General features: G+C 37.9%; 1 protein-coding gene and 1 pseudogene across 1 annotated transcript in view; both read left to right on the forward strand.

Annotated features, from left to right (window-relative positions):
- Positions 1-24,094, forward strand: part of LOC106882651 (uncharacterized) — a 138,977-nt gene that overhangs the window by 8,510 nt on the left and 106,373 nt on the right. The gene's annotated exons all lie outside the window — the stretch shown is intronic.
- Positions 15,498-15,881, forward strand: LOC106882642 (putative CENPB DNA-binding domain-containing protein 1 pseudogene; annotated as a pseudogene).

A 24,094-nucleotide genomic window follows, 5' to 3' on the forward strand; every position in this document is an offset into this window, starting at 1 on the left:
CTGGTGAGAGAGTGTATATGAGTGCAGTGTTTGAATAATTGCTTTATACACATGCTTCATTGTCTTTCTCTGCTCTTTATCTGTTTTTTTTGTTTGTTTGTTTGTTTTTTTCTTTTTTTAATAGTATGTTCTCATACCACCACCTCAACCCCCACAAGTAACGCTTTATTACCACAATCACCCTTACACCCATCACTTCTGAAACTCCACCTCCTCTATTGCTTTAAAGTCACTGCTACCTTTACTATTAAGCTTCCGTCACCCTATCACCTATCTCATCGCCACTACTGCAATGCTAATACCAATTGTCAGGCTTACCGCCGCGGCCTATACCATCACTACCATTCTGCCTGCTCCATTAGCTTATCTCCGGACGTCACTCTTCTCAGTTGTACAAGTGATATTACAAAGTAAGTGATAAGTCAGTTTAGAAATGACACACAGCTGCTACTAGTATCTGTCAAACACTTGATATCTTTCTCTTCCTGCCGTATTACATTGTTAATTCAGACGCATATCGACCATCTATTTACATGTCCATACAACTACCATCGCGTGCCGTTGTCAATGCTTGCTAGCAACTTTCCGTTGAAAGGTAAATGGCAACCATCTCTCACGCTCGCAGTTAATAAATACACACATACAAGACTGAAGTAAAAACGACATAAGAAGAATGTTTGATTTTATTATTTATCTCCATGTTTATGTATTTATATTGTCTTTGTGGCAGTGCTCCGTGTCGAAGACGAACCTCCCACTGTTCATGCACGTTTTGGCATTTGAGCTACTTCTGACTACGTATGTTAGAATTGTGGAGAGGCATTCCGTCCGAACTGACACACAAGAAAGCTGAGTCTGTACACACGGACGGTGTTACTGTTATGCTGTCGGACTGTTCGGCACTATACTGAAAGAATATGAAGTAACAGGAGTACTCACCAACTTGGACAAACTTGTAGTCTTTTATTGTAACTCGACATCCAGAGAGAGAAGTCCATGCCGATTATGGCCTATCGCTGGGCTGAGGAACCCATATAGATGCTTGGACCTAATTCTGTCCAGAACCGCAAGTGGGTAGGCACTAGAATGAGTAGAGTGGTCAGCTTTGTCTAAGAACGTGCCGAGAAGAAGCGCTCCAGAAAAGATCGGGCAGCAGTGGCCACGCTTACAGAATCTATAATATAGCCTTGCTTCAGGCTGCATCTAAGCAGAACGCTTGCTCTTTCGTTTATTGTGGAAGGGGCATTTTCTGCTGGTCAAAATGTTCGTCTGCTGCTAACAGCTTCTACACTGCCTTCTCTACTCACCCGTTGGACGTGGCAGCAAGTCACTGATATATAAAAAAAAGGAGAGAGTTTGGGACAAAATTGGACTCTGATGCACGTCAGATTTGATGGAATATAAAACAGAAAGAGGTCCGTCGATACACAGCGATAATGTAAGGAAACTATCGATCCAAAAACGAGGCGAGTGGAGTTCACAGGCACGAGGTTTTGATAGGAGATTCGCATATCAGTCATAGCCGAAAGTTTTATTTATGTCGAGTACGACAACATTGCTTTCACCAAATTTCACCAAGGCAAGGTTCCATTGATAGTTTATAAGGGGAGAGTATGTAACCAGTAGATCTGGCTACGGAAATCAGACAGGTGGTCGTTAAGAATAAAATTAGATTTAGTGATAACAAAGAAAGTTGGTTTGTCGTGAAAACAAGCAGTTGAGGTATTTACTGATTGAAGTACGAAGGGATACTGAGAAAATACAGGAGCATCAGTTAATTATGGTTTTATTCAACGTATTCCCCCCTCAGGTTCACACATTTATCGCAGCGGTCCTTCAGTTTTCTAAGCCCTGTTAAAGAACTCGGAATGTTGAGCCTCCAGCAGGGCCTTTCGCGATTCCCTTGAAGCCAGGAACTTTTCAGCATTCTTCGTAGTTAAGAACAGTGAATGCATCAGCCTCTATGCTAGTGACGTCGGTGAGTGAAGAGTAAGATGCTTGTAAGGAATTGTATGTATTGAAGCTGTTTAGCTCCAGATCAGCCCAAATCGAGTAGACTTATGAACAAAAGATGTTCGAGCTGTTACCGTCTGATTTTATTCCTCTCGGACTACGTTATCTAGTGCTTCATTTCGTTCTAAAACAGTGAAGTATGATTTGGAGTTCAGAGAGTGACAGAGACAACAGATACTCTTAAGAGAGACGAGGAAAAGAAACATTGAGCCCAAACAACTAGAAGTCTTTGTTGCTGGTATAAGCTTAGATGGATGGATGAAAAATAGTATTTCTGTAAGCGCATATAACATCTTTCAGAAAGTTTGAATGTGGCAGATAGCCTGGTCAATAGAAACGGTTTAGAGAGACAGGGTGAAGTATTTCTGGAAGAATAAGATTTGTGGTTTGTTTCTGTTAATAGATGATAGTGGGTGAGATGAAGTTTTCACTGAAGTTCATAGATATTAGTGTAGAGGCGGGATTTGATTATGATTATGTCCGTTCAGACAAACGATTCGTAATATGTGTGTTGTTGGCACTCCGTCGCTTACGACGTCGAGGGTTCCAGTTTCACGGAACAGCCTGCTCGTGAAATTAACGTGCAAGTGGCTGAGCACTCCACAGACACGTGTACCATTAACGTAGTTCTCGGGGATATTCAGCGTGACACAGTGTGACAAGGCTGACCCTTTGAATTACAGGTACAACAGAAACAGGAAGTAAGAGTGAGAGAAAGTTGTGGTGAAAGAGTACAGCAGGGTTCGCCACCATCCCCTGCCGAAGCCTCGTGGAGCTTTAGATGTTTTCGCTCAATAAACACTCACAACGTCCGGTCTGGGAATCGATACCGCGATCCTATGACCGCGAGTCCGCTGTCCTAACCACTGGGCCATTGCACCCCCGATTCGTAATATATGTATTAGTATATATGCGTTTATATTTACACACCCACATGCGCGCGCACACTCTCGCATGCATGTTCTTACGTGTATGCAAATAAACGTGTTTATGTGTGTATGTGATACATGTTTACTCATACATTTATGTATACTATCCATAAGTGTAAATGTATTTGCGTTCGTACTCCTTCGCACGCGAGCTCTTTGTGTATCTGTATAGTTCAGATGTGTATATTTAGTTTTGAAGACTGTTTATCAGTAAACTTTACCCCGGATCTCAAGTACTTGTATTTAACTAGACAAATAGGTTACTTTCACTTTGACTAAGACAGCTGTTTACTGAAACTATTAAAAATTCCTTTATTTCTGCACGACGGTGTCATGACATGAGTTACTTAGAAAATAGATGGAATTGAAAGTAATTGAGAAATCCAACGATCTGAAGTTAAACAGCTTCAATACATACAACTGAGGTTGCTGTGCTGGATGTGAATCTTATCTAACTTAACTATTGTGTGTGTGTGTGTGTGTGTGTGTGTGTGTGTGCGTGCGTGTGTGTGCGTGCGTGTGTATCTAAATTTATTTAATTCTATTATTCTTTTAAATTTTTGACGAGCCGGCTGACCTGCTTTACATACATACATAGATGTGTGTGTGTGTGTGTGTATATATATATCGCTCTAATTTTATTCTTTTCAAGTGTTTGACGAACCGGCTGACCTGCTTTATATATGTATTGGAACAGTGGATCTCGGAGGCATATAGAACTGTAGAAAAAGTCGAAGGCTGCTTGTGGGACTGGAACCCACAACTCCTGTAGACGTGACAGGGCTTTTCTATCCAAAAAGGTTTCCCAAGCCAATATGTACATGTTATTATTAATAGCTATATGTGTTGTTGACACCGCTGGATTGAATGGTACTTCCCAGGTGTCGAAACCACAGTAACATCCGTGGGGCAGTTGATGATGGGAGTATGTTGGATCTTTGGTATGACTGTTATTGTATGCGCGGAATAGTTTTATAACACATCGATTTGATATATATATATATATATATATATACCTACCTACATACATACATACATACATACATACATACATACATACATACATGTATACGAACATATATACATACCCACACACACACACACATAGATGGATGGATGGATGGATGGATGGATGGATGGATGGATGGATGGATAGGTGGGTGGATGGACGGACGGACGGACAGATAGACAAATAGACAGACAGATAGACAAATAGATAGATAGATAGATAGATAGATAGATAGATAGATAGATAGATAGATAGATAGAAATTTGGGAATAGCATTTCATTTGGAGCAGTTTAAAAATCAGGAAATATGGCACGCCGTTTCCCAAGAAATATTCTCTGGTGACCGATACGACTGAAAACTAGGAAAGATGGTTTATGGTTCTATAATTGTTTTCTCAGATACGTTTCACGAAGGCATTTATATTTTGGTAAAGAGGACTACTATGGAATTTTATACGAGTTTTATTCGAGAAGACATTTATTGCTCTCTTTAGATAAAAGAACCGAAAGAGGTCATATGTTTGATATAAAAGGAGAGAGAGAAAGAGAGAGAGAGAGAGAGAGAGAGAGAGAGAGAGAGAGAGAGAGAGAGAGAGAGAGAGAGAGAGAGAGAGAGAGAGAGAGAGATCGGTAAATTGAATTACTTAGGGTCACGAGTAGCATGAGAGATGTGTGTTGGTTTGTAGTCTAGTCGATGGTTTATGTGTATCTGTGTGTGTGTGTGTGTGTGTGTAGTTTAACCATAAAGGTAGCAATGATTTACTAATTTGGTGTGTACTTTTTGAGATCCCTGAAATACTATAGGCATAGGAGTGGTTGCGTGGTAAGAAGCTTGCTTCACAATCACATGGTTCTGGGTTCAGAAGTTCGTGACAGAACTTTTTATGATATACTTATTATAGTCACATGGAAGGCGGTGACCTGGCAGAATCGATAGCGCGCTGGGCGAAATGCTTAACTGAATTTCGCCCGTTACTACGTTATGAGTTCAAATTCCGCCGAGGTCGACTTTGCCTTTCATCCTTTCGGGGTCGATAAATTAAGTACCAATTGAGTCGATGTAATCGACTATCCCCTCCCCTCAATTTCAGGCCTCGTACCTATAGTGCTCAACTAGTACTTATTTTATAGACCTCGAAAGGATGAAAGACAAAGTCGACCTCGGCGACATGAACTCAGAATATAAAGCCAAAAGAAATACCGCTAAGCATTTTGTCCGGTGCGGTGACGATTCTGCCAGCCCGCCGCTTAGAACTTCTCATAATCCTTTCTAGTAGAAACTCAAAGCCTGAACTTTTGGGGAGGGAGATAGTCGATAAAATTAACCTCTGTACTCAACTGGTACCTATTTCATCGACCACGAAAGGATAAAAGGCAAAGTTGAACTCAGAAGTAAAGATGGACGAAATGCTGCTAAGCATTTTGTCCGGTGTGCTAACGATTCTTCCAATTCGTCTCTTAGAATTTCTTATAATATGAAGATTAGGTTATTGTTTCGCCATCAAAGTGGTCAAACGCTTTTATCGTTTTGTTTGATTACGTTTGTGATGATATCAAAGGTACCACACTGGTAATTGTGCTCCATTGGCATTTTTTTATTTTGTTTAACCCCACATCAGCCTTCATCGGGAAGATCCATGTTCAAAGGTATTCCTGCCGTAAAAATCTCGACATACCAAACCGGCGTGCATTGTGTCCTTGAGTAAATGATTCCATTTCTCGTTGCTCCACTCTACTCAGCCAGAGATGGGTACCAACTGAATGCTGGTGAAGCCCTTTCTCTCGCTCTAGCTGTCAGATCGTCGATGTCCTGTTGGTTCATGAGTGGGAGGGCCGGGTGAGTGCCTATATCTGTCCGCGACAAGAGAGGCAACTATAACAATTACAATTACATATTACAAAGTCATACTTGCTTGCGAGTGACGGTTATGATTTATTTTAAATATATAAGACGGCAAAAAAAATAAATAAAAAATGAGCTGCTTCTAACACAAAATTTGGATTTTGTTGCGCTTGTGCAGCGCTTTTTCACATCAGCAAATAGATTTTACGCTATTCGTATATTCTAGCTAGCTGTTGCGGATTCGTTTTGGAGGTGGGTCAAGTATATGACACTGATGAACAGAAAAAAGTATGAAATATCGATATCTGTCGTTCTTTTCCATTTCCAGGGCGATTTCTTTAAGTGTTTTTTAACACTATACGTCTTTAAGGATACCTTCTCAGACGAAATACTACAGCTACAAGCGTTTAACAACACGCATACATTAAATATGTGATATTGATAATGTTTACCCATATTTATTTATTTTGGTTGATGGAGGCGGTATTTATCTCCAGTGTAAAGGATATTTTTGTGCATATCTGATGTATACAATTCCTACTTCAACTCATAACTGTTTGTGGTGACGTCCAATGATATATTCATAAAGCCATGCGCTTAAACTGAAGCAGATTTACTTTTGAATTAACGTTAATTAGCTATTGCCTTTTTACTCTTTTACTTACTTTAACCATTGGACAGCAACCATGTGGAGGTGCGTGGCTTGGTAGTTAGGGTGTGAGACTCATGACTGTAAGATTGTGGTTTCGTTTCCTGGAGCAGGTGACGCCTTATGTTCCTGAGCAGAACACTTCATTTCATGTTGCTCCAGTTCATTCAGCTGGTAAAAAAACGAGTAATCCTGTGACAGACCGGCATCCCATCCAGGTGGAGAATAGATCCGTTACGGAACCTGGGAAACCGGCCCTATGAGTCTATACGACTCAGGAAGAATCTTTAGCTTTTAACTTGGAAAGTGCGTCCATACTGAAGCACTGCCTTGTGGTGTTAGTCGAAGAGATTGATCCCAGCAGGATCTTCTTAGCAACATTATAGCTCCCCCCCAAGCAAATCAATGCACTGGGCCCTGTAGTATTTATTTACTGACAACCAGTCACAGCATAGATAGACTGGAATAGGTCCCCTAGACTTTTGGGCACCCTGGACAACTGCTCAGTGCGCCTCTTAGCAGCATTATAGGTCCCTGAGCAAATCAATGCACTGGGCCCTATAGTATTTATTTACTGACAACCAGTCACAGCATAGATAGACTGGAATAGGTCCCCTAGACTTTTGGGCACCCTGGACAACTGCTCAGTGCGCCTCTTAGCAGCATTATAGGTCCCTGAGCAAATCAATGCACTGGGCCCTATAGTATTTATTTACTGACAAGACACAGCATACATAGATTAGAATTGGGCTCCTAGGCTTATATATAGATTAGAATTGGGCCACTGGGAAACTGCTTAGTTTGCCCATGTTTTAAGGTGGCGCTAGATCTCAGTTTCTAATTTTTTTAAGCTTGATAGACTGGTATTTATTCTGTTGGCCTCGTTTACCGAACCGCTAAGCTACAATGACATAAACAAACACCAGTTCTCAAGCGTGCGTGACAAGCGCATAATTAACCATTAAGCAAAGTAAGCATGTGCTTAGAGAACCAAGGGAGTAGGGTGCATCACAGGAATAGTAAATAGTTTACGGCACAAAAGAAATCACTTTAAACTTCCTAAAATAATATTCAAAGTGGTTTATATGATCTGAAATATAATTTTGAAGTGTGTCATAGTGAGAATCTGATCTAAGTAGGAGAAAACTTTTCAAATATAAATAAAGTGGAAGTATACAACGGAAACATTATTTTCCATCTTACTGTTAGTTTTGTTTCATTTTGATTGATAAACATTTATTTTATGGTTCATTATTGTTTATATCTTGAATTACATATTTACATATATATATATATATATATATATATATATATATATATATATATATATATAATTCAAGATATAAACAATAATGAACCATAAAATAAATGTTTATCAATCAAAATGAAACAAAACTAACAGTAAGATGGAAAATAATGTTTCCGTTGTATACTTCCACTTTATTTATATTTGAAAAGTTTTCTCCTACTTAGATCAGATTCTCACTATGACACTATATATATATATATATATATATATATATATATATATATATATATATATATATATATAATTCAATATCAATATATTATAAATTAACTACCAACAAAAATAATTGGTAAGCTAACTCAAAGAATCATCACCAAAATAGCAGAAAAAACGACAGATAAATATGTTCATTTGAATATATACGTTTTTGCGTTGTAACTCCTTTATTATTATTAATATATATATATATATATATATATATATATATATATATATATATATATATATATATATATATATATATATATGAGGGTCACCAAAATCTTTTAAGTACTTAGGGCCTCTATGGGTCTTAATCTGGTCCCGTATACGATGGGTTTCCACGCAGTTTCCCTTTCTAAATTCACTCACAAGGTATTGGTCGGCCCGAGGTTATGGTGGAAACCACCGTCCCTGGTGCCGCGTAGAGGGACTGAACACAAAATCACGTGGTTGCAAAATGAACTCGTTAGCCAGACAATCATGCATGTCCTCAGTTTTTGTTAATTAATTCTCTCTTTACTCTCTTTACTTGTTTCAGTCATTTGACTGTGGCCATGCTGGAGTACCGCCTTTAGTCGAGCAAATCGACCCTAGGACTTATTCTTTGTAAGCCTAGTACTTATTCTATCGGTCTCTTTTCCCGAACCGCTAAGTTACGGGGACATAAACATACCAGCATCGGTTGTCAAGCGATGTTGGGGGAACAAACACAGACACACACAAACACATACACACATACATATATAGATATATACATATATACGATGGGCTTCTTTCAGTTTCCGTCCACCAAATCCACTCACAAGGCTTTGGTCGGCCCGAGGCTATATAGTAGAAGACACTTGCCCAAGGTGCCACGCAGTGGGACTGAACCCGGGACCATGTGGTTGGTAAGGTAGCTACTTACCACACAGCCACTCCTACGCCTATAATTGATTATATTTATTTGAGAAAGTAATTACAGTTTTACTTTCGTGTTCTTGTCGTTGTTTAGCCCCAAGTCAGTCTCACCAAAAGACCGTTCTGTTTTTTATTCAAACATTGCCTATCTAGGACCATCTTATCCAAAGTGTCCTTCAAACCTTAAAGTGTTTGAGGGAAATTTGATTGCAATGTCTAGCAGATCAAGCTACCATCACATATAAGGTTCCTCGTTAGATTATTTACTTCTGCGCATGTATGAAGTATATGCGGACTATTTACTTTCCCCATTAGTTTCACATTTCAAAACTGTGCACTTATAACTGTTATATTTTTTAAACTTTTACGTGTATTTGCTTTGATTTGCTGTTTTTCTTCACATTCTTCAGTCTGTTGATAGGAACCTTATTTTTCTGCTTTTTTAATCTTTTAATTTATCATTATTTCTTTTTTAGCTCATAAATGTGTACAAATACTCGTATAAGAGGAAATAGCGTTAGCAAAAGTAATAGACTCCTGATGTTATTTTTTAAAATTTATTTGTTGTTGTTGTTATTATTATTATTATTATTATTATTATTATTATTATTATTATGATTGCAACTATACATTTTTATTTTTACATTTAATGTAAAATTAATAAACTAATAAGAGTGAAATAATCTGAAAATACTTGAAAATTAGTTAAATTAGTTACGGCACCATTTTCTCTCGGTGAAGAAAAGCCGAAAGTCTTATTGTAAAAAAAAAAGTGATCATCTGCCAACACATGTTGCAATAAGTAGTTGCCATCAAGTGATGAATATGTGTGTGTACATACATACATACATTCACACACACACACACACACACACACACACACACACACACACACACACACACACACACACACACAGCGAGTTTCATCGTCCCAGAAAAATGGGGGCAACATAGAAAGACCAATTACGTAAAGGCGTTCTTTCTCTCTCTCTCTCTCTCTCTCTCTCTCTCTCTCTCTCTCTCTCTCTCCTCTCTCTTTCTATCTTCCCACTCTCTCTCACTCACGCTCTTTCTTTCTCTGTCCCTTTCTCCATTTCTTTAATTTATCATTTCTTTATTTTTATTTTTATTTTTATTTTTTCTATTTCCCTTCATATTCTAATTTTCTAAGGAGGTCGCTACCACAGTCTGTGGAATTGGAGACAAACAAAATTTCTCTCAACTACATTCATCTAATAATAAAGCAAGCAGTCTTTCGAGAGCAGTTTCTTGCCTGACATCATAATATTCAGCTGCTGATTGCGTGTTGATGTATGTAACGTAATACCCGAGAAGTTAACTCTGAATTGTTCTCACAGTTGTTTGGAAATCTATATTTCTTCGACAACCTCAATGGACAAGCTCAAATTAGATCTAGTACCTAAAGTGTTGTGGCGAGTTTTCTTAAATTAATATTGCATGAAGCATAACAATTACATATAATGTAACTTTTAGGTTATTCACACACATGTATGTATGTATGTATGTATGTATGTATGTATGTATGTATGTATGTATGTATGTATGTATGTATGTATGTATGTATGTATATATGTATGTAAGTATGTATGTATGTCATTATTCAGTTTTATTTCAAGATTTCTTGCCAATAGAGAAAGAGCCGGTTTTTAATCTTGACCCAAGGCTCGTTCATTGGGATTTGAACATCAACAGGGTATTTTTTGCATGTATGTGTGTATATGTGCAGTATCTGGAGTCACTGCATGTGAAGATTCGTATGCTTTGTTTTATGTATGTATTCTCATGCATATAGCTGCATGTCTAGACATGCACATTTATATTTAAATTTTAAACTGTATGTATGTATGTATGTATGTATGTATGTGGAGACGCAATGGCCCAGTGGTTAGGGCAGCGGATTCGCGGTCATAGGATTGCGGTTTCGATTCCCAGACCGGGCGTTGTGAGTGTTTATTGAGCGAAAACACCTAAAACTCCACAAGGCTCCGGCAGGGGATGGTGGCGAACCCTGCTGTACTCTTTCACCACAACTTTCTCTCACTCTTTCTTCCTGTTTCTGTTGTACCTGTAATTCAAAGGGTCATCCCTGTCACACTGTGTCATGCTGAATATCCCCGAGAACTACGTTAAGGGTACACGTGTCTGTGGAGTGCTCAGCCACTTGTACGTTAATTTCACGAGCAGGCTGTTCCGTTGATCGGATCAACTGGAACCCTCGACGTCGTAAGCGACGGAGTGCCAACAACAACAACAAATGTATGTATGTATGTATGTGTGTGTGTGTGTGTGTGTGTGTGTTTCTCTTTGAAATTTATTTAACTTCTCTTTTATACGGATTTACGTACTTGTAAATGGTCAACATGACAGCAAACCCCCCCCCCCCCCAAAAAAAAAACACGAAGGCGTCTGATCCTATCAAACAAAGCAGATGAATGTACTCTCATCAAGAAAAGCTTGAGATTATCAAGAAAATACGTGACGGTAGAAGTTTCGCTGCTGCTGTAGGTCGCGGGTTTGATGTCAGCGAATCTACCATTCTTTCTATTTATAAAGTGCGTAGTAATGATTCATCTATCACTGATTCAGTTATCGCTGTTGTTTTTTTTAACCAAACCCTCGTGATAAACGAGGAGAGATGTACAATGAAGGACACCAATAAATATAGATTCAAACGGGTATTTATAATATTGGTACAGAAACGATAAGTTTCAAAGCAGTTGTTTATTTCTCACTGATTTTTAAAGAAGTATTCACATCGGTAAAGTGTCTAACTTCTATAATTGTATATCACTTTTCTTTTCTACAATGTTTGCATGGCAGATAGGACTGTTTCACCAATCAATATTTCTTATTGAAACATATATATATATATATATATATACTAAAAATTAGGAATGTTTTCTTTATTTATCAAATGACAATCTTTCTTACGGATAGCATTCTATACTGTTTTGTAACAATGCTTTAGAGGGTAGAACCTTAATGAAATTGTTGAGCACTGCTGATCACACGTTTTATATCTTCTACAGAAATGTAGCAAACTCGGCCTTTGCAGTTGCATCTTAGAGATCCAAGGGCTTTTGTGAATCAGGTACTTTGTAGATATCTCCTGCTCTCGAATTGCAGAAACATGACCTTCAAAATGGGATGTGACGTGATGGCCACGCGTTTCTATTAATGTTAGTTTCATTGTTAAGTCTACCGAAGACATACCGAGGCAAACAGTTTTGTGGGTGTATAAAGGGGCATAACATAAACAACACCGAATTTTAAACATAAACACTCACACACGCACATACACAAGCATATATATACATACATACACACATATATCGCACACATATATGCACGACAGGTGTCTGCACAGTATCACAGTATCTGTCTTTCGAATCCCATTCATAAACTATAGTAGTTGATACGAGCCAAGATGCAGAGTAGTGGAATCGAACACGGATCCATCTAGTTGCGAAACGATTTTCTCAACGTCTCTTTCACCTCTCTCTCTCATTCTCTCTCTCTCATTTTCTCTCTCTCTCTCTCTCTCTTTCTCTCTCTGTCTCTCTCTCTGTCTCTCTCTCTCTCTCTTTCTCTCTCTGTCTCTCTCTCTGTCTCTCTCTCTCTCTCACCCCTCTCTCTCCCTCTCTCTCTCTCTTCTGAATTCTTTATCTATATTCTTTTCTACTTTAGGCACAAGGGCCGAAATTTTGGGAGAGGGGTTAAGTCGATTAGATCGACCCCAGTACGCAACTGGTACTTAATTTATCGACCCTGAAAGGATGAAAGGCAAAGTCGACCTCGGCAGGATTTGAACTCAGAACGTAAAGACAGACGAAATACCGCTAAGCGTGTCGCCCGGCGTGCTAACGTTTCTGCCAGCTCGCCGCCTTAATTCATTATTTATATTACTCTACTTCTTGGTGTCATCACGAATGTTAGTCCATTCACATCTTCATCCCAAGAATTTTACTTCCTTAGAACTTCTTTCTTTTGCTCTTCCCCTGTAGCTATTCTAATACAGTAATCACTCGCCATATCGCGGTTCACCTATCGCGCACTCAGCACATCGAAAATTTTTCTGGTTAATATATGTAAATTTATATCGCGGACACTTCACTATATCCGGGTTTCTGCGGCCAATAGGTATTTATATTTTTTAGATTTTAATTATTTCTGTGGGAGGTTTTGGAACGTGACATCCGCGCTCGTCGAGGGATTACTGTATATAGATTAGCGACTTATAAACAATTCTTTGTAATGAAGCATAAAGCATTAACCAAATTTACCTTAATACATTGTCCAGGAGCAGGATGCAACATTTAAAGTACAAAATATATCCTTGAGGGACAAGAACCAATGCAATAAAGGGTTTGGAAAAAAGAACTTGGTCTACTTACAGTTATAAATAACTAAGATTTATTTCTCCGATCTTCTAGTGATATTAATTAAATAGATAAATATTTAAAAGAAAACTCTCTGATAGCATTACTTGAACAAATTTTTTATTAGTCTAAATTTTAAAAAATAAAAATAAATAAAACCCTATTATATAAATAGGTCGCAGTTTTTTAAACATGTTTCGAGCTAATGTTGTTCAACTTATGTTTCTTTAGGGATAAAATAGTACGATAAAATGCAAAGAATTTACAAGAAATCTGATTGACGAGGAAGGCATTTTTTAGAGCAACAACGAAGTCGGTCAAGAAAACGCGTCAAAAGAAAGAATATTTTTAATGGATTCAAACTTAACTTCTTTTTTCTTTTTTTTTTTTTTTTAACACTAATTAAGCGGTTATAGTGATTATGCATGCTGATAAGCGCGTTGAATGGCAATAAGTTGTAAGACTGATTTAGCTGGATAAAGCAATAGCATATAAACATTAAACTCTACTTAATTACTGACCCAAGTTTTAATATATCTTCTCAGTTTAGCACATAGGTTTAGGTGAAAATAATACAATTACAAACTTATTAACTGCTATCTATGATTCTTTAGGAAGTTGACAACATTATAATGTTATACTAGAATGTTCATGGAAGCGAAACTAATTGATAACATTTCTACTCTGAGAATATTTCAGCCCTATACGTAATAATAAATAAATGACTAAATAAAATAAAATAAAATGAAATATGGAGTTATGATATCTTTTCTTCACATTACACTTAAACAAGGTTAATAACAATTTCAGGTTTATGTTTATAGTGGTATGGTTTCTTCTAAGAATACTGCAAGCCGATCCTAAAATCACAGTTAAAAACAACAGTGAGAGTATTTGATTCATTGCTTAATATTTATATGGCATAACGTTACTGCAATGAAAACTAATCTCAATTTCCAATGATACTTTGAAGTTTATATTTAGAATTAAATCTGTGAAACTTAAACAGATAGTCATCGTATAATGTTTTTTTTTAATGCCATAAAGATAACTGTTTTTCCAATTATAAAACGTACTTTAAAAAAAAATTGATGCACTCTTTTTGATAGGAAATTACTAAAATCTTCATTGATTTACGTATAAAGAATTGACCTATTTGACAATCCGAGCATGATTTAGGGAAAAATAAAAGAATCAACGGAAATGGTGGATTAAATAGTTTGAAAGCTTTCTTTTTTATTATTATGTAGTCGGGGTTGGTTAAGTAGTATTAATATTTGTAGGTCCTGCTTGACTGGTGAGCGCGCTGATGGTAATTGTTCTATATGAACTTTTTGGAGGATAAAACCTATAGGAGAAGAGAGAGAGAGAGAGAGAGAGAGAGAGAGAGAGAGAGAGAGAGAGAGAGAGAGAGAGAGAGAGAGAGAGAGAGAGAGATAATGAGAGAGAGAGATAATGAGAGAGAGAGAGAGAGAGAGAGAGAGAGAGAGAGAGAGAGAGAGAGAGAATCAGGAAGGCGGTTTGACTTGTTAGATATAGTTGTCAAATCTGATTTGAAACCCGCGATGTAGTCCTATATGCCCCTTAAAAACAGGTTGAGCTTTTGATTATAAATTTGTAGATCAGAGCTGACTTGGAAGTAAGTAACAGTATAGGAAAGAGGTAAATCGGAGGATAGCAGCTCAGTTGAGGAATTGTTTGGGACGTGTTTAGTCGCGGGAGTGGAGTGTGATATATCAGAAATGTTGAGAATATAAGAAGCGGGTACATCAAGTAGAATGAGTCAGAGGTATTATGGAACAATGAGGAAGAGACTGTTTGTGGTAGAGATAAAAGTGGCAGGAGACGAGGCAACGTGTCGCAGAACTTATAATGTTATATGTTAAGTTTCAATTTCCTCAAATATGGCTTCTGCCTAGTCCTGGGATACAAATTTAGTACACAGACTGTCCTCATTTAACGACCTACCTATTTAACGACCACTCGGAGTTACGAAGAACTTTACGAGCCTCATTACATATTTTACAAAATATAAAAACATAAAAACTTTAACTGTCGTATTGTGCGCTGTACGAGAACTACCGTCGTGACGGCAGCGCATCCCGAGCACCTAGCCTCACCCTCCGACACGCTCGCTCTCTCACTCTCCCGCCTGTGGTCAGCCAAGCAACACAGTGACGCTCTTTGTACCTATATTACTATTTCATCTCTTTTTTCCATTATCTCTTGCACCCCAAACTCAAGATGCCTCCAAAGAGGAAGAAGACATCTTCACCTGCAGCAGGAAGCGCCAAGAAACAACGGAGAGCTATTGACCTTGACACGAAAATGAAAATCATTACAAACTACGAAGGCGGGAAAAAGGTGAGAGCTATCGCAAACGATACGGGCCTGGCACAGTCTACCATCTCTACTATTTTGAAGGATAAAGTTAAAGTGAAAGAGGCAGCCAGAACTTCGACAGGCTTTAAAGCATGCATCACAAGACATCGGAAAGGTCTCATTCACGAGATGGAAAAGTTGCTGGCAATCTGGATTGACGATCAGGTTCAAAAAAGAATTCCGATGAGCCTTCTCACTATCCAAGCAAAGGCACGCAGTATTTTCACCACACTGAAGGAGCAATAGGAAGAAGAATCAACTGAGACATTTACGGCAAGCCATGGCTGGTTTCAACGATTTCGTTTGAGATTTAATCTGCATAATCGTAGCACCAGCGGTGAGGCAGCGAGCGCCGATGCAGAAGGAGCAGAGAAGTTCGTTCAAGATTTCGACAAAATGATCGTAGATAGTGGCTATCGTCCATAACAAATATTTCATGTGGATGAAATTGGGCTGTGGTGGAAGAAAATGCCTGAGAGAACATACATCCACAAGGAAGCAAAAACTATGCCTGGTTTTAAAGCTTTCAAGGACAGAGTAACATTGTTGTTGGGTGGAAATGCCGCTGGATTTAAACTGAAGCCTCTCCTCATTTATCGCTCACAAAATCCACGTGCACTGAAAAAAAAAAACGAACAGAAGAAGTACAAAAGAAGTTCACCGTCAAGAGATTAGCGAGTGTTTTCTCGAAGATTAATTCTGCTATGCTAGAACTTGAGGCGATGGATCCAAATTTTGAGCGATTTTCCAAGGTGGGAAGGCAGACAACTGAACTTTGCCGATGTTATCGAGAAATTTATGACGAAAAAAAGAAGATAACAAAGCACTGACGGGATTTTTCATACATTTTGATGTCAAGAATGAGTTGCTTTTGTAATCTTTATCCAAAGTAAAACAAAATTATTATGTTTGAGTTTCCTTTAAACCTTTTCACCTCTTCTATACAATCCTGAGAAAAGTTTATTAGGCATCTTATGTACTGGGCCTGGAATCACAAACATACTTACGATGTCTGAACTACAATAATACAGCATCCATATCCTAACTTTTAAGGTTTTTCTTGTGATAATCTTACTGTTACTTATTCATTTTTCAACAACTTATGTTAGTGATTCTTGGCCCTGTACTGCATATACTTTATACAGTACGGTATTCTGTTTTTATATGTACGTACAGTACACTATACCTATTAAAAAAAATACGTACCCTATGAATATTCATTTAACGACGAATTTGCTTAACGACGGGGGGCTGTTGGAACGTAACTCGGTCGTTAAATGTGGACAGTCTGTATAGTTTGTTAAACGATCAGTGTTGCTACTTAATACATATTGTAATGTTATTTAAGCTCTAATATAACATGTAACCCGCAATTAGTTAATAACTAGTTGTGCATAAATTACTCGTAAAATGAAGATATGAAATAACATTGATAAACTAGGATTGTTCAATGTATATGAAATTAGTATATTAACAAAGTAGTGACAACAGAGAGCTTCATACAATGTGATAAGGAAAAATGTTTATAAACATTTCAGACACAAAGAAGTAAACAGTCGAAACATTGTTGATGGTAGGCTCTCGAGTCTGAGAAAGACGATGCCGCTACTTCTTGCTAAACAGATGGATAGTTTAGAGCAGCGGTTCTCAACAAGGGTTCATATCGCCCTTAGGGGTCCATATCGCCCTTAGGGGTCCATATAAGAGCTTGCTGACTGTGTGGTAAGAAGCTTGCTTCCCAACCACATAGTTCGGGGTTCGGGGTTCGGGGTTCGACAGCGTAGTACCTTGGGCAAGTGTCTTCTATTATAGCCTCGGGTCGGCCAAAGCCTTGAGTGGATTTGATAGACGGAAACTGAAAGAAGCCCATCGTATACATATATATATATATTATCCGAACTATACCAAGCACGAAACCGATTCGTAAGATCGACCGTGATGGATATATAATGCTGTACACTTCGGATGATATACTGACTCTCTTGACAGATATACGAGTGCATCTTTTTCTTGACTTATGGACTTTTAGACGACTTACGCACGTATGTGTGTGTGTGGTTGTCTGTGTGTGTATGTGTGTGAGCGCGTGCGCGCGTCTTTGTGTATGTGTTTGACATCCACTACCGCTTGACAACCGGTGTTGGTGTATTTACATCCCCGTAACTCAGCGGTTCAGCCAAAGAGACCGATAAAATAAGTACTAGGCTTAAGAAAAATAAGTCCTGGGGTCGATTTGTTCGACTAAAACCCTTCCAAGGCAGTGCCTCTATATGACCGCAGTCAAATGACTGAAACAAGTAAAAGGTAATAAATAAAAGATGAAAAAACTGGTTATAATTCTACAATACACAAAATATTTAAACAGCTTTTTTGATACAATTCCTAATATTCAATCATAAAGATATAATAGGTTTTAGACATTCAATGACCATAAAGGTCTCCCCCATCCCGAGTTAAATCGGAATCAAAGGAGTCCATACGTAAAAAATGGTTGAGAACCACTTGTTTTCAGTGGTCAAATATCCGTGCTGTACATAGCTTAGCTCCTACCATCAAATCGACATTGTCTGCATAGATGCGTGGTGTGCCACGCGTTAGATGTCTAAGTGATTGCAGAGCAACGTGAAATGGAGAGTTTGACTCAAGAAAACAAGGCAACGCCCACTCCGGGAATCAAAACAACGCTCTTGCGATCGTGAGTGCAACACTCTAACTACTAACAGTTTAAACATGCCTGTGACTATACAGACTAACATATCTTGCCTGTTTACTTCTGATGATGATGAGCTGTTGTGCCTGAAATATATAAAAAAGTTATTAAACTTATTTCTTTTCACATTTACTATTTTATTTTGCTTCTCTATCACAATGCTTCGAGCAAGTTACAACCCTCTTCTTATAGCAAATCATTTCTGCTGTAGGAACAAGGCCTGAATTTTGTGGGGAGGAGACTAGTCGATTACATCGATCCCAGTGTTTCACTGGTACTTAATCTATCGACCTCGAAAGGATGAAAAGCAAAGTCGACCTCGACGGAACTTGACCTCAGAACATGAAGGCGAACTAAATATCGTTAAGAAGTTCGCCCAGTGAGCTAACGATTCTGCCAGCTCGCCGCCTTTAAAATGGGTCCAAATATAAACAGTAAAGAAAGAGAAAGAGATGACGTTTGCTTTTTTTTAATTTCTTGTTTATCTTAGTATACACCTTCACATTTAATACTATTTTCAAATGGAGAAGCTTGCAGGTGAATGATTTGCAGTACTTAGTTATGGTGTTTTATTTTCTGGGTTCAAATCCAGCAACTGTCGACTTCGTCTTTTATCCTTCCAGGGTCGATGAAATAAAAAGTACAAGTCTTGGGAGACGGGATGCTTGATAACTGTATGCAAAGTGCTACATGTGTTGCAGTGTCGAATAAGATCTATCTAGTTTGTGAGTGTTTTTTAGCAAGTTTTTGTACAATTTTATTTTTTGTTTTGTCTGTGCTGCTGCAGAGCAGCTATGAATAAGTTACTTGAAAGACTCGGAGCTGTGAGTTTTGGTTGTGAATGTGATGTGGAGGGACATGCCTAAGAAGATGGTAAACACATACGCATGCACGCGTACGCACATACTTATACATGCACACACAAACACTCACATACGCATAACCTTACAAACACTACGTATTTGGGGGGAAGAAGATACGGTGTGACCACAGAGATATCATCAAACTACATACTTACAAGTACCACCAATATACACCGCAAATGTTCAATTGTGAATTTCAGAAATTCGCTGACCCTTTATTTATTCATCTATTTGCTTTTTTGTTTTTCAGGACTTTTCATTTTATGTATTGGTGACAAAAACATGAAATGAAATACTAAGAATAACAGTAATAGCTTTGTAATAATTATTTCAAAATTTTGCCACAAGGGTAGCTTGTGGAGAGGAGTCGATTACATCGACCCCAGTGTTCAAGTGATACTAAATTTATCGACCCCGAAAGTCAAAGTCAAAGTCAACCTCGGTGGAATTTGAACTCAGAACGTAGCGACGAGTGAAATGCCCCCAAGCATTTCCTCCAGCGTGCTAACAACTCTGCCAGCTCGCCGCCTTAACAAGTCTGTAATAATTCTTTCTACAAAAGGCAAAAAGACTGAAATTTGGTGAGGTAGGGGATAAGTCGATTACATCGTCCCCAGCACTCAACTGCCACTTAATTTATCGACCTCGAAAGAATGAAAAGCAATGTCGACATAGGCGGAATTTGAAAGAGCTTTGTAATAGTAGTGACTATAGTTATGAAAAATAATAACAGTTAGAAGAACGAAGGCCGCATGACTAACATGATATTGAAAACAAAGGTAGTGGGCGAAGGAGAGAGTAAGAGATAGTATCAGTTAATATCTGCAAAGTCGATTAAACAGTCTATAAATAGATTCTGTAGAAGTTAAATTGTTGTTTTTCTTTAACATTATTGTGCAATTCAGTAACTTCAATAGTTATTAATTTGCCGTTGAGCTTTCCATTTTCTGTTTATAATTCCCCATCCTTTTGATGTCTAAAAGTATGTAATTTATATTGAGTAGTAGTCCACTTGGAATTTACAATATACGTTCTCAAACGTCAGGATCTGGTTAAGAGAAAATTGTCAAACAATATATATATGTGTATATATGTATACACACACACACACAAAATGGGACAAGAACGCAAAACATCCAGACGAGAAAAAATGACACCTGTTGTTATGTCCTGTTATTTGTATTTGTGTAACTTTCTCCGTTTTTTCCGTCCTTGTTTTCGTATACTTTCGCTTTCTTCCAAGGAATCTAATGTTCTTAGCTTAGTTTTTCCTTAGGGCTGGCCAGATTGGAGCAATCTCGAGTATAACAAGCCGAAATTGCAAAGATAATCTGGAACTCGACTGAGGAAAAAAAAACTTCGAATGACTCGTCCTTGTTTTCTTTGTATCGTCTATTTGGATGTTTTGTTGTCCCTTTTTTGTATGACTTAACTGTCTGGATGTTTTGCGTTCTTGTCCCATTTTGTATTTTATATATATATATATATATATATATATATAAAACAAGAATAATATTGACTTCGAAGTTTCGGCCTGCTCAGCTTTCATCTGACTATAGTACATTTGAGTTAATCTTGACTTTATATAATCTCTGGTAAGTTTAATTTTTCTGGAGTAGGTAGAGCTTTGTTGAATGAAAATTATGTTGTGGTAGTAAGTTCTAATACAAAGATATAGAAAATTTTTCTTGATTAAATTTGGAGTTGTGTTATCGTTCAGAATTCAGTCAAGCATGTAGAACATTGTAATCGGGTGTACTTATTTAGTGTGTCAGTTTCAAGTCTTGGATTTGATTTTTCTAGGGTTCACAAAAGAAAGTAGATAGGTGAAAAAGGTTGGTTGGTCAGCAGATATGTAACTAGGTATAGTTGTTATTGCTTTTATTTGGATGCTAATTTGAGGTTTCACCTGTCTGTTTTCGAAATATAGCAGTTGTAGTTCAGAGTTCATCCCAGCTTGTAAAACTTTGTAATTAGGTGTGTTTATTTAGGTGCGTCAGTTTAGGGTCATGGAGGAAAGGTTAGTTGGTCATTAGATTTCTTTAATTGTTGTTGGTATTATTTAGTAGATTACTCTGTTTTAGATAGGTCGAGGTTATTGTTCAGAGTTCAATCAAGCATGTAAGTGTTTGTGATTGGGTGTATTTATTTAAGTGTGTCAACTTTAGGTCATGGTGGTTTTAGCATAAAAATCTGTTTATCTCGTGCTTTAAGCTTGTGAAAAGGATGTAGGTACTCACAAAGGTTTGTTGGTCAGTAAATATCGACGAACAGATGAGAAGCACTAGCAAAACAAAGAAGCACCACGTGGAAGTACGACTTCACTGGACAACGCCGGTCGGCAGACTGATGCCTAGGGGTCGCATCAAGTGGCTTCTAGCGGTGGAAGCCTGAATTACGACGGGCTTGTCCCACAGAGAACGCTTTCGGTTAATTTTGGGTATCCCCTCGTAGATAAAGTAAATACCAGTAATATATTATCTATTCAAACCACTACACTATCTCCTCTATAAAAATCGATCTTGAGCTACTCAAAGCAAATCACTATGGTGAGTGAACTTTAATGCCACAAAGCTTTTCCAGCTGATCTTTGCATTGGGATTATTGTTCCCCTGATATCGTGCTTTGCAAAATTGTCTTCGGTTTTGTATGTAGCTCTGATTTGATATCTTAAATATTTAATTACTTGGATTGAATCCCATTATCTTTTTGTGTGTGATGATGGGGGTGGGAGCATAAAAACATCGCTATACTACTGTCTATGGTTTTCAGGAATAATGTTGCTTCATTGACTTCCAAATTTTAGTGACAATAAAGAAAATTGAAACAGAGTATCCATGTACATCTGCGATCTCTTATAAAGTATTTCCATCGTCTGGCTATGCTACTTTCGTGAGGCCGTTTAGTTTGCTGAGCTGTGGTACCCTATTTCTGAATTTCATGGAAATCCTAATAGTTTGTTTAGCTGAATACTGAGTTGAAATGTACACTAGTCTGACTGTTCGTATATAAATTTTGTGTGTGTGTGTGTGTGTGTGTGTGTGTGTGTGTGTATTTTATTATTTATTAAATGATAAAAGACTTGAATTTCAATCAATCAATACAGTTTGCTGTACGTAATCTAATATGTAAAATAGTGATGTGTGTATATTTATTTATGCATGTACGTATACATGCCAACACACCCCTTCACGTTCTCTCTCTCTCTCTCTCTCTCTCTCTCTCTCTCTCACACACACACACACACACACACACACACACCCGTCCATTTCATCTGATGTTTGATACAGTACCTATATGTATGTGTATGTGTGTGTGTATGTGTGTATGTGTGTGTGTGAGTGAGTGAGTGTGTGTGTGTGTGTGTGTGTGTGCGTGCGTGCGTGCGTGCGGCGATGCTCCCAGTGGCACAGGTAAAACATTTGTAGCATTGCTTCTCTCCAAGGTAAGGCAACAAATAAGAATTGCAGTTGCTGTACCATTGTCTGGCTTTGCTGCCACTATTCTCCCAGGAGGACGAACAGCTCGTTCTGCTTTTAAATTACCACTAAACCTTGTCAAAAATGACAGTCCAACTTGTAACATAAGCAAAGATTCAGATTCAGCAGAAGTGTTGTGCCAATACCACCTTATCATTTGGGATGAATGTCACTTAGAGGTGCAATGGAAGCCCTTGATAAGGCCTTACAGCAGTGCTTCTCAAACTATTTGACGTGGTGTAATGTACTTGAAGAAATAGTGTACTTGAAATAGTGAAGAGAGAGTCATTAAGTGAAGTTGTTGGCATAAAAATTGGTTGTGTAATTGTTGGCATAGAAAAATAGAAATCTTTTGAGAATATATTTCTTTTAAACATTATCTGCATGAAATAACAACAAACTCACAATAGTTAATGAGGGTATATCGTTAGTTATATTTTGTTTCTGATAAGAATACATATCAACTGCGCTTATTTCATTTTTTATGGCATTCCCATAAATTATTTATAAGAAATTCATTTCTCTACAAATTTTAATTATATAGGCGCAGGCATGGCTGTGTGGTTAAGAAGCATGCTTTGCAACCACATGGTTTCGGGTTCAATCCCACTGCGTCTCACCTTAGGCAAGTGTCTTTTGCTACAGCCCTGAGACAACCAATGCCTTATGAGTGAATTTGGTAGACGGAAACTGTGTGGGAGGCTGTCGTATATTTGTGCGTGTCTTTGTTTCTTTTCTGTACCGGCAGCTGATGGCTCGTGGTCTACCACGATTACCACTTTGTGTAGCACTGCTTTACAAGACATCAGAGGCAGCAATAAATCTATGGAAGGAGTTACATTAGTTTTATTAGGAGACTTCAGACAAACATTACTAGTCATTCCGAGACGAACAAGATCTCATGAAATAAAAACATGCATTAAGTCTTCACACCCATGGAATAAAGTACTGAACTTCTCCTTCAATACTAACGTGCGAGCTTTATTACATGGGGATTAATGTGCAAAACAGTTTTCGACCTGACTCCTCCAGTTAGGAAATGGGAAAGTATCATTTGATGGGAATGGTGATATCATTTTGGCTCATATTGTTATCATGATGAATTCCCCAGCTGAATTGAAGAACAGGATATTTCCAGACTTAAGTAATAATTATAATTCACATAAATGTTTGTGTGAAAGGGCAATACTTGCTCCAAAAAATGATATAGCAGCAAGGATTAACCATGAATTAATGAATAAGATTTCAACAGTCATTAAGAAGTACAAATCACTTGATTCAGTCCTTGATGAAAATAAAGCTGTCTATTACCCAACAGAATTCTTTAGTTCTCTTGAACCACCTGGAACACCTCCACGTAAACTTTTTCTGAAGGTAGGAGTCCCAATAATGCTTCTAAGAAATTTA

The sequence above is a fragment of the Octopus bimaculoides genome, chromosome 3 (assembly GCF_046866305.1).
Source record: "Octopus bimaculoides isolate indiv1 chromosome 3, ASM4686630v1, whole genome shotgun sequence".
Taxonomy (NCBI): domain Eukaryota; kingdom Metazoa; phylum Mollusca; class Cephalopoda; order Octopoda; family Octopodidae; genus Octopus; species Octopus bimaculoides.